We start from the raw sequence: 10,976 nt of genomic DNA, 5'->3' as shown, positions 1-10,976 counted from the left end.
GTCTAAAGAGGGATTTTTACAGTAGATTTCATGGAAAAAATGATGGATCAAGAGCTGACACAGTAGGGCAATTGAGAGCAAGATCGGAAGGAGAAACGTTTAGGAAGAGACAGCGGTGGGAGAGGTTGTTTAATTAATGATGGATTAATAATTACCTCTTCAATGAGACAAATTGGCAAAATTAATAACTACTTTGACTGATTTTCAATGTGATGGACAAATAATATTGGTGACACATAATAATAGCCTGTTTGACACATAACATTGGTGAATCACCATACATGACATTGCGAATCACCACACGTAAAGAAGGTAAGTAAAGGGTTGAATCCATTTACTATTGCGAGTCTGCCTGAGAAAGAAGGAAAGGAATTTTGCTTCGATTTTGCCCTTAAAACTATGGACTGTGAGGTTTCTTGGTCAAAAATATTGAGCAAAAATGAGCTCTGAAAAAAAATTGGCAAAATTTTATCTATAAGGACTACTTTGACTGATTTTGAATGTGATAGACAAAAAAGTAGATATAACTAGATTCCAATCTTTTTGTCTTATGCGCACGGTGCCGTACTGGTGATCAAATTCTGCCCAATTCCCAATTATGAAACTTTAGCGAGTGCAACTTCACAAAAGGTGAAGAAAATGGCATGGAATTTAGATTGGAAAAGGGTAAAAATGATTAAAAAAAAAAAAGCATTGGTGAATCACCACACATAATATTGCGAGTCTGTCTAACAAAGAAGGAAAGTATTGCAAATCACAACACATAATATTGTGGCACATAATGTTGGCGACACATAATAATAGTCTGTCTAACACATAACATTGGGGAATCACCACACATAATATTGCGAATCACCACATATAAAGAAGGAAAGTAAAGGCTTGAATCCATTTGACTATTGTGAGTCTGTCTGAGAATGAAGAAACGAATTTTGCTTCCATTTTGCCCTTGAAATTATGGACGGTGAGGTTTTTCTGGTCAAAAAAATTGAGCAAAAATGAGCTCTGAGACAAAATTGACAAAATTTTATCTATAAGGGACTACTTTGACTGATTTTGAATGTGATGAATAAATAATATTGGTGACACATAATAATAGTCTGTCTGACACATAACATTGGTGAATCACCACACATAATATTGCGAATCACCACACATAAAGAAGGAAAGTAAAGGCTTGAATCCATTTGACTATTGCGAGTCTGTCTGAGAAAGGAGGAAACGAATTTTGCTTCCATTTTGCCCTTGAAATTATGGACTGTGAGGTTTTTTTGGTAAAAAAAATTGAGCAAAAATGAGCTCTGAGACAACATTGGCAAAATTTTATCTATAAGGGACTACTTTGACTGATTTTGAATGTGATGGACAAATAATATTGGTGACACATAATAATAGTCTGTCTGACACATAACATTGGTGAATCACCACACATAACATTGCGAATCACCATACGTAAAGAAGGAAAGCAAAGGTTAGAATCCATTTACTATTGCGAGTCTGTCTGAGAAAGAAGGAAACGAATTTTGCTTCCATTTTGCCCTTGAAATTATGGACTCTGAGGTTTTTTTTGGTCAAAAAAATTGAGCAAAAATGAGCTCTGAGACAAAATTGGCAAAATTTTATCTATAAGGGACTACTTTGACTGATTTTGACTGTGATGGACAAATAATATTGGTGACACATAATAATAGTCTGTCTGACACATAACATTGGTGAATCACCACACATAATATTACGAATCACCACACATAAAGAAGGAAAGTAAAGGCTTGAATCCATTTGACTATTGCGAGTTTGTATGAGAAAGGAGGAAACGAATTTTGTTTCCATTTTGCCCTTGAAATTATGGACTGTGAGGTTTTTTTGGTCAAAAAAATTGAGCAAAAATGAGCTCTAAGACAAAATTGGCAAAATTTTATCTATAAGGGACTACTTTGACTGATTTTGAATGTGATGGACAAATAATATTGGTGACACATAATAATAGTCTATCTGACACATAACATTGGTGAATCACCACACATAACATTGCGAATCACCACACGTAAAGAAGAAAAGTAAAAGCTAGAATCCATTTACTATTGTGAGTCTGCCTGAGAAAGAAGGAAACGAATTTTGCTTTCATTTTACCCTTAAAATTATGGACTGTGAGGTTTTTTGGTCAAAAAAATTAAGCAAAAATGAGCTCTGAGAAAAAATTGGCAAAATTTTATCTATAAGGACTACTTTGACTGATTTTGAATGTGACAGACAAAAAAGTAGATATAACTAGATTCCAATCTTTTGTCTTATGCGCACGGTGCCGTACTGGTGATCAAACCACAAAAAAAGAAAAAAAAAAACGCTGGACACAAAAAAAAGGGGATCTTCTTCTTCCATTACAGTACATCGGATTGATACGAGAGATTTCAGTTGTTTAATGAACCCGCTACTCAAAACTCAAGTTTTAATTGTACAGTACAATAGTAATATTTTGATGATTCACTTTCTAAAGTCGTATATATATATTTTTTTCTTTTTAATTTCCATGACAATTTAATTTAGTGGCTTTTCTTGTTTTGGGCTCAGTCAATTGTCAGGGAATAGAAAGGGATAAAAGTTTTATGCAGTATTCCAAGTACTGGCGTAGATCAACGTCAACCTTCGGGCTCTAACTAGCCAAAAAAAAAAAAAACCCCAGAATACTTCTCTGCCTTTTGATATAACGAATAAAAATAAAAATAAAAACAAAAAAGAACCTAACCTGGGGAAGAAGCATCTCCGTTTTATGTGTACTACTCATCGTTTTGTCAATCGTGACATTAACGTAATTGCATTCGCATCCGCCAATTCCTGATACCGATCGTCATTGCTGAAAGAATAATATCCCCAGAAAAAAAAAATTTTTTTGACTGACCAAATCTTGACTTAAATAATACCAATATTCCATCATTAGTCGTCGTCCAGCAGCAAAGTCAAAATTTTCCTGAAACTTTAAAGAACAGGTACTCACCCACCAATCCGACGTCTCTTGCAAGCTTCGTAGCTCCTATAAATAGTACTAAATATACTTCAAGAACTTCACCCCCTAACTATTCTGCAAAGCGAAATTTTTAGCTTATTTTTGTGCTAAAAAGATTTGAAAAAAGAAAAAGGGTTCGAGAGAAAACTAGCCATGGCAGCAAGTGATGTAAAGCTTCTTGGTGCACGTCCGAGCCCATTCGTGAACCGGGTTCAGGTTGCCCTCAACCTCAAGTCAATAGACTATGAATTCATCCCACAAAACTTGGCAGAGAAAAGCGAGCTCCTTCTTAAATCTAATCCTGTTCACAAGAAGGTCCCAGTACTCATCCATGTGATCAGCCCATCTCCGAGTCACTTGTGATTGTGCAGTACGTTGATGAGGTCTGGTCTGGTCCTCCCTCTCTCCTTCCTGCTGATCCCTATGACCGCGCCACTGCTCGCTTTTGGCCGCTTACATTGATGAAAAGGTACCACTAAAAGCTCTCTGCTTCATCACTCACTCCCCTCTTTTCAACATCATATATATATATATATATGATACTTTTTCTGCATATTCTTCAGTTATCATGTAGTACTACTACATTATAAGAAAAAAAGAGTCAATGGGTTTAATAAATGTGGCAGTGGTCTCCATTGGTGCGGAATCTTATAAATGCAACGGACGAGCAGTCAAAAGCAGCTGCAGCGGAGAAAGTATTTGAAGGCTTAAAATTGTTGGAGGATGCATTTGTGAATTCAAGCAAAGGGAAGGGCTTCTTTGGTGGAGAAAAATTAGGCTTCCTTGATGTTGTTCTGGGTTGCTACTTGGGATGGGTAAGGGCTGCAGAAATAATTACAGGTTTGAAAATACTGGACGAAACCAAGACAGCAGCCCTGGTGGGATGGGCTGAGAGGTTTACTTCTAATAAAGCTGTTGATGGTGTTATACCGGAGCCTGAGGAACTCGTTAACTTTATGAAAATGCAAGCTAGGGCCGCTGCTGCTGCTGATGCTTCTTCAAAGTGAAAAAGGCGCATCTTTTAATGAGCCCATGAATGATGGCCCGAGTGGTCATCATTTTTTCATTTTTTTTTTCTTTTTTGTTGTTGTTTGGACTGTGCGAGAATAGTTGTAATGGGGAAGCTTCCTTTCCCAAATGAAAGTTGTAATGGGAGAGCTTCCTTTCATGAATGGAAGTTCTCTCTTTTTTTAAAAAAAAAAAATTATTTCTTCTGATTCCAATTTCGAGGGATGACATATGAAACGGTTTTTTTTTTTTTGGTTACATTGCACCTTGCTGAAACTTAAAATCAAATTATTTCTTTTCTTTTCTTTTTATAAATTGATTATCGAATCTGGAAGAAGATTAGAAAGGAAATTTGATTAAAGTGGGGAGGGGGTCAAGAACTTAGCACAAGGCATTAAGTGCGACTTGAAGTAGAAATATGTAAGTAAACTGGTGTTGCTGCACTTTGTGGCCCAAACTAGGACATTTCACCGTGTCCAACCGTTCTATAAGCCTTCTAAGTAATTCTGCGCAATGTAACGTATTTGCCCATTAACCAATAAGTGGTACAATGAAAGGTACAGCTTTGTATTCTTGGACATCCATGTGAGGACTTATATATTTGTTTATAATTTCTTTTATTTTTGAATAAGTTAATTTATAATTTCCTCAATACTAATTTACTTGCCTTAGTAGGTGTAACAAATAATATAGTTGAGAGTTTTACTTTTACTTTTATAGTTGATGCATGCTAGGGTTTAAGGTATATAATGGTAGTGTGATTAATTGGTAAGGTGTATGCAATAAATTTGGTGGATGAGAGTGGGTATTAAGTAAGGGAAAGTATGTGATTAAAAGTGTTAAGAGTAAATTAGTGAGTCATAAGTTAAAAATACAAGTGAGACAAAGAAATAGATTTGAACAGACTTGCGCTGCTTGTTACCGGCTAGAGACACTACTCGAACTAACAAAGAACACAAGTGAGCCGAAGAAATAGGTTTGAACCAACTTGCACTGCTTGTTACCGGTTAGAGACACTACTTGACCAAGATTTTCTTTCCTTAATCTTCTTATTTCCCTTTTATTTTCCTTCCCTAAATTTTTTGGGGTGTTGGCCAAAAATTTTGACCAAAAAAGAGAGAAACAGAAAAGAAAGAAAAGGAAAAAAATGGAAGGTGACAAGTGTTGGCAATCAAGGCCAACTTTTACCAAAAACCTTTCTTCCATTTCACTAAAATTTCCTTCATTTTTCTATCATCTTGGCCGACCAAAAGAGAGAGAGAAAGAGAGAACAAAACTTCAATTTTCATCTTGATTTTGCCTTGATTTGGTGAGGAATCAATAAGAACTACAAATCTAATCCGAACAAACTTGCAACAAGGTGACAAAGAAACTTGAGGTGAAGTGATTTTGCATAGGCAGCCTTGGTTTTGTGTTTTTCCTTGAGGTTTGAAGGTATTAAACTAAGAAACTCACTTTCTCTTTTTTATCTTGCATTTTATTGGATAGATGACTTGAACATGGAAGTTTTATGGAAGATATCATGGATTTGTGAAATTGGTGGAATTTTTCAACTTTGGTTTGTATTTTTTAGCCATGAAATGATAGTATCTAGCTTTGGTATGGACTTGAGAGTGTTTATATGCAGATTTTTAACTTTAGTATTAATTTTTAGCTTCAAAATAGAATGTTTCAGTTTTAATTACAAATTTCCAGTTTAGGTTTTCAAAATTTCAGCTTGGGTATAGTTGTTTATATATTAAATATATGTTGAATTTGGTTAGTCGTTGTAACCTAGAATAGGTACCAATTGTTTCCTATTACTTGTGGTTTCGATTTGGGCTGTTTTGCCATGAAACTTAGTTTGGAAAATTAGAGGAAAAGTTAGGGCAAAATAGGGGAAATGCTGTCCGTTTGTTTTCTTGTGACTTGAGTGAGTGAAAATGATATTGGAGTTGTGATTTTTGGTTGATTCGAACTTAGTTTGTTTAGGGTGTTTGAGTTTTCATTGGTAGGGATATGTAAGCTGAAATTTTGCCAAAAAACTATATATTTTAAAAGGAGAAAGTAATGGCCACATTAACCAATATTTTTTAGTTGCATATCAAGTTATAAACTTAAAAGTTTCATTTGTTTCTTTACCAAAACCAAAAGAAGGGGCATGTATTTTCTAGGGTTTATCAAGTATTATGATTACCATTTAAATGAATTCTATTTACTTGATTTTCTTTGAAATTAATAAACGAAGGTCATATATCTTGAAACCCTATTTGATTACATGTTGCTATACGACATTTTATCGCAGATTTTGACTCTAGTCAGGGGGCTGGACCTAAACTTGAATTTGACAAGCAGTGAATCATTGGTGAGTGTCTCCAATTGCATGATGGAACTTGATACTTGAATGCAATGCTTTCTTAATATGATTGGACAGTACTTGACTTGTTTGGTTGGGCAATAGTATACTTTATCGCACTTGCCCTAATTTGACTAATTACTATACACTGGTTATGAATGGTTTGATGTATATGTGTATAACTTGAATACTATTTGGGATTCCAACCCTATTGATTAGTTGGTCGAATCGAGCCAGCAAGGACTTGGTCAAGGAGACTGGCGAACCATAGGTACTGTTTACTGCTTATTATATGTTCACTGGATGTGGTCCACTGGATTCAGTTTACTCAAGTAATACCATCACTGTTAATGTTGGGATTCGAGTCCAGTAGGAGGTTTGATTGATGGACTGAGATGGGAGAAAAGTGGCGCTCTACTGGATTTACTGCTGCACTTCTAGGGTTGACAGAGTGTCAACCGATCCAAGACTGCAACGATCGGATTAGCTCGCAAGGGCAAACCATATCCTTTTAGATATGAAGTGCTAATGTTTCCTCTTATGAACGTTTACTTCTTTTTAGATTTAAAATTTAAATTATGCATATTTGTCACTTGTTACTTGGTCTGCATGGTGTCTCGAAACCTCACTGAGTTATGGCTCATTTCGTTAATTTTGTTTTCCTTACAGGAGATGCAAGCCTGGGTGAGAGGCTGGATGTTGTCTAGACCTTTTGACTTTTGTATTTTGTAATAGCATTAGTGATCGATTAGGTTAGGAGTTCAACTAGAACTTGTATCTTTTGTTACCTTTGGATATGTATGGATATTTGAGATAGCCAAGTATGTAAATGTACATTTTAAGTTTGGGAGCTGCTCTCTCTTTTACTTTTGAAATTGCTTGAATGAATCCTGACGAAAGTTAAGCAAGCGATCCGCTAAACCCTAGAGTACGCTCTAGGGAGAGGTGGTGTCATCACAGTCCACATATTTTACATATGCTTTAATTAGGCGGAAATGCCCGAGCATCGCGAGGGTGTTTGATACATGTGATTAAAGAAGATTTTTTAGGTGCTTGTGGTGAGTAAGTAAATGAAAATAAAAATAAGATGACAACGCATATGAAAATCATTATGAAATGCCGAGTGTAAAGGCTAAAAAATTAATGCAATCCTGAAAGCAAAAAGGGCGAAAACTGAAGAATGTGAATGAGGAAGAATTGAAAGAGTTATAACTGATACTCAGACAATAACTCAGCAGTATACCCACGTCTTGATATAATTATTAGTGTTTCAGACAATTGAAATAGAGTTATACTGCAATTACTGAGGTTATCAGCAATGTGGCTCTATTTTAATTACATAATAACCCTATTTTAGTAATTGCACAAAAACACAAGCTTATAAGAATTGGACCAAATAAACAAATGATTGCCATATAAGTTCACATTCCACAAATACCCACACGTGTCTATAAATTCAAACTTTAAATGTACAAACATGGGGGCTTTAATGTAAAAACATCCAAACACATGCTGCAATCAGTTGCACCAAAAACTTGAAAAAAGCAACACATTTTCCAAATTCCTAAATGCCTCCATCTATGAGGTTGAATTTCAACTCCCTCTTTGACCAAAACTCAATCTTATATAGTACAAGGATACCAATGCGCTCAAAAACTTTATAACCCATTGTCATTAATTGTGCTTGGATTGAGATGATATGAGAAAAAATAATTTATTTCACAAATTTCAATCACCTTTTTATTTTTCCAATCATTTTTTTTATCCCACATACATCACATCACAAAAAAAGTGCTACAATAATTATTTCAAAATAAATCATCTAAATAAACTCATATCCAAACAAACTCATTTTTCCCTCCTTTTCAAATTTTCCCTACTAAACAACTATGGCATTATTGCATACAATTTTTAAAGGATTAACTCTACTTTCCATCATTAAACTTGTATTACTTTCTCCCTTTGTACCCTAACATTCAATTGATGAACATTTTGCACTTTAAACTCTTAATTTTGCATACTTTGAACCTTCAACTTTCAAGTTTGTCCCAAGGTTTGTAAAATCGGGATTCTATATAGGATCGATTTTAGTTTCACAGAATCGGATCATAGGATCGTAAGATCCCACCAAAATCTCTTAAATTTACTAAATTAATGAATTTGAAATTCATATACCATTTTGTACATCCTAAAAGATATCAAATAAATGAGTTACTCATAAATATATAGCATTTTTTAACTTGTTGTCTGACAAGTACTAAAGAAGAGAACATAAACAGTTATCTGTCATGATTTCAAGTCTTAAAACCAAATCCTTTATAGTTTACACAATCATAATTTCAAATATAAAATAATCATCAACCTCCACAAATAGCTTTGAACCTGTTTAATGGATCCATAGAATTCTAAATAGATTTAAACCTGTTTAATGGGATTCCACTCCTCTATATTTCTTTAATTTGTTTTGCTTTTTTTTTATATCAGAAGAGGGCAAGATGAATCTATTTTTAACACGCATTTATGCTTTTGGTCCTTTAGAAAAGGTCTAGACAAATGAAAATTGTTTTAGGCAACAAGTATTACTAGAAAGTCCACTGAATGAAGATATCAAAGTAGGACATTTGGCATTCCTTTTGCAATAACTAATTTATGTAAATTTGGAGTATTTTGCACTTAGACATAATGCCTTTGTGAAATATTGTTGAATATGATACTTGTCAGATCCAAATCCACACATGGGACATTTAGCTTAGGGTGATGTGTTTGTCATTACAGTTGATTCAGTTAGTATGTTGAGCGAGGCTTGCAGCACATGGTAACTCTCCATTTGAGGATTTTAAGGTCCTTTACATATGTTTAAATTGTTTATTTGTTTCTAGTTCAAAGCTTGTTGCTATAGGAAGCCTGTTTATGTTATTGGGACGGAGCGGTGTAAGTGGAAGTTTGCAGACTTTCACAAATCTCTGCGAGATCAAGGAGTTGTTCGACCATTTACCGCTGAAGAAGATGTGAGTTATCTATTACTACAACCTCAGTCCGTGGTTATCATAAGTAGAAGGAATTGGGAAGCATTATGAACTTCTAAAATCTAATGGCTCCATTTTTTTCTTTTTTTGGGGTGCGTGGGGGTGTGGGGCAGAGTTATTTGACACTTGCTTTTGGTCCCATTTTTCCTTCATCGAGCGGTGGTTTGATGGATAAACTGGTTTCGGGCAGCGGTGGAGAAGAACTGAAGAAATGAAAAGTGAAAGTGTGAAACAGAGGACTGAGGAGTCGTCAGAGGAGAACATGAGAGAATGGGAGCTTTTTTGACTTTTTGAGGCAAAAATTGCAATTAAAGGCTGCAATTCTTTGATAAATTACAAACCTACCCCAAATATTTTCATTTACTTGTAAAATGGAGTCTCATATTTCACAAATTTGCAAAAAATTGTAGGATCGAAGTAGGATCATGCGATCGTACGATTTTACATGATTCTACCGATCCCACTCGATTCTACATAGGTTAAGGAAATTTGCGACTCTGCATACAATCCGGATCGATTTTAAGAATTATAGTCGTTCATTGTATTAGGTTGGGTAGATCTCAACCATCCAATCTTCTATTGGATGATGACATGGACCTCCTATCCACCGTCCCCGTGTCCACCTCGAGTGGATGATCCTAGCTCCACCAGGAGCAATTAAACCTGTACGATAGAAGAAGTGGACTGATGAGGAATAATGGAACCTTCGGACTTGGGAACTCTTTCGATCAAGGTGGTGGACCCCACATACACAGCAATATGTGTAGAAATGTAATGTATGTATGGTATGATTACATGAAACTCCCGGAACTAGGCCAGCAACCGGGACACAGATATGGAAACAAATGCAGAGTTTCTTCCATTAACATTGACAGAAGCGTGCTGATTGGCAGTGATACTGCTTTGATGGACGATGGCTATGGGGCCCACCAATGGCATATTGGGCCTATTCATTGTTCTGGACCGTAAGCCTAGTGACCAGCATAAGCCCACCTTCCAGGACGTATTTGGTGAGGTCACAGGAACTCATGGATCTAAAGTGGATCTTCACGTTCGCAATGACATGCTGAGCCATTTTTGCATGTTGATGAGGGAGAAGATCATCGTGAAGGGGTGTAATGATAGTAGTAGGATATCCATTAATCGATACACTGCATTATTCGGAAAGAATAAATTCGTTACTAAGTTTAAGGATTATGGAAACTTGATTGATGGTCGCCATAGTAATGTGAAGGAGAATGCTCTGATGTTGTACATAGTATGGGAGAGCTTATGCGGTTATCCCGTGGTTGTGAATATTAACAGCTGGATGATGTATAATCATTAATAAAGTATAAATTATCGTTTAATTGAATGTTATCGTTTAAATATGCAAGGAAATTGTTCAAATGAGCGATAATAGAAAAATAAGCGAGTGTCTTTGTAATATTATAAGGCGCTCAAAAATTGATACGGATCGTATGCAGAGTCGCAAATTGCCTTAACTTGTGTAGAATCGAGTGGGATTGGTAGAATCATGTAAAATCATACGATCCCACGATCCTACTTCGATCCTACAAGTTTTTGCAGATTTGTGAAATACGAGGCTCCATTTTGCAAGTAAATG

General features: G+C 35.5%; 1 pseudogene; it reads left to right on the top strand.

Annotated features, from left to right (window-relative positions):
- The first annotated feature begins 3,154 nt into the window (after positions 1 to 3,154).
- On the top strand, positions 3,155 to 4,008 carry LOC113756160 (annotated as a pseudogene).
- Positions 4,009 to 10,976: the final 6,968 nt, after the last annotated feature.

Source organism: Coffea eugenioides, unplaced genomic scaffold (assembly GCF_003713205.1).
Source record: "Coffea eugenioides isolate CCC68of unplaced genomic scaffold, Ceug_1.0 ScVebR1_2018;HRSCAF=2970, whole genome shotgun sequence".
NCBI classification, from domain to species: Eukaryota; Viridiplantae; Streptophyta; class Magnoliopsida; order Gentianales; family Rubiaceae; genus Coffea; species Coffea eugenioides.
The sequence above is the reverse complement of the archived record's forward strand: the minus strand, read 5'-3'. Positions and strand labels throughout refer to the sequence as shown.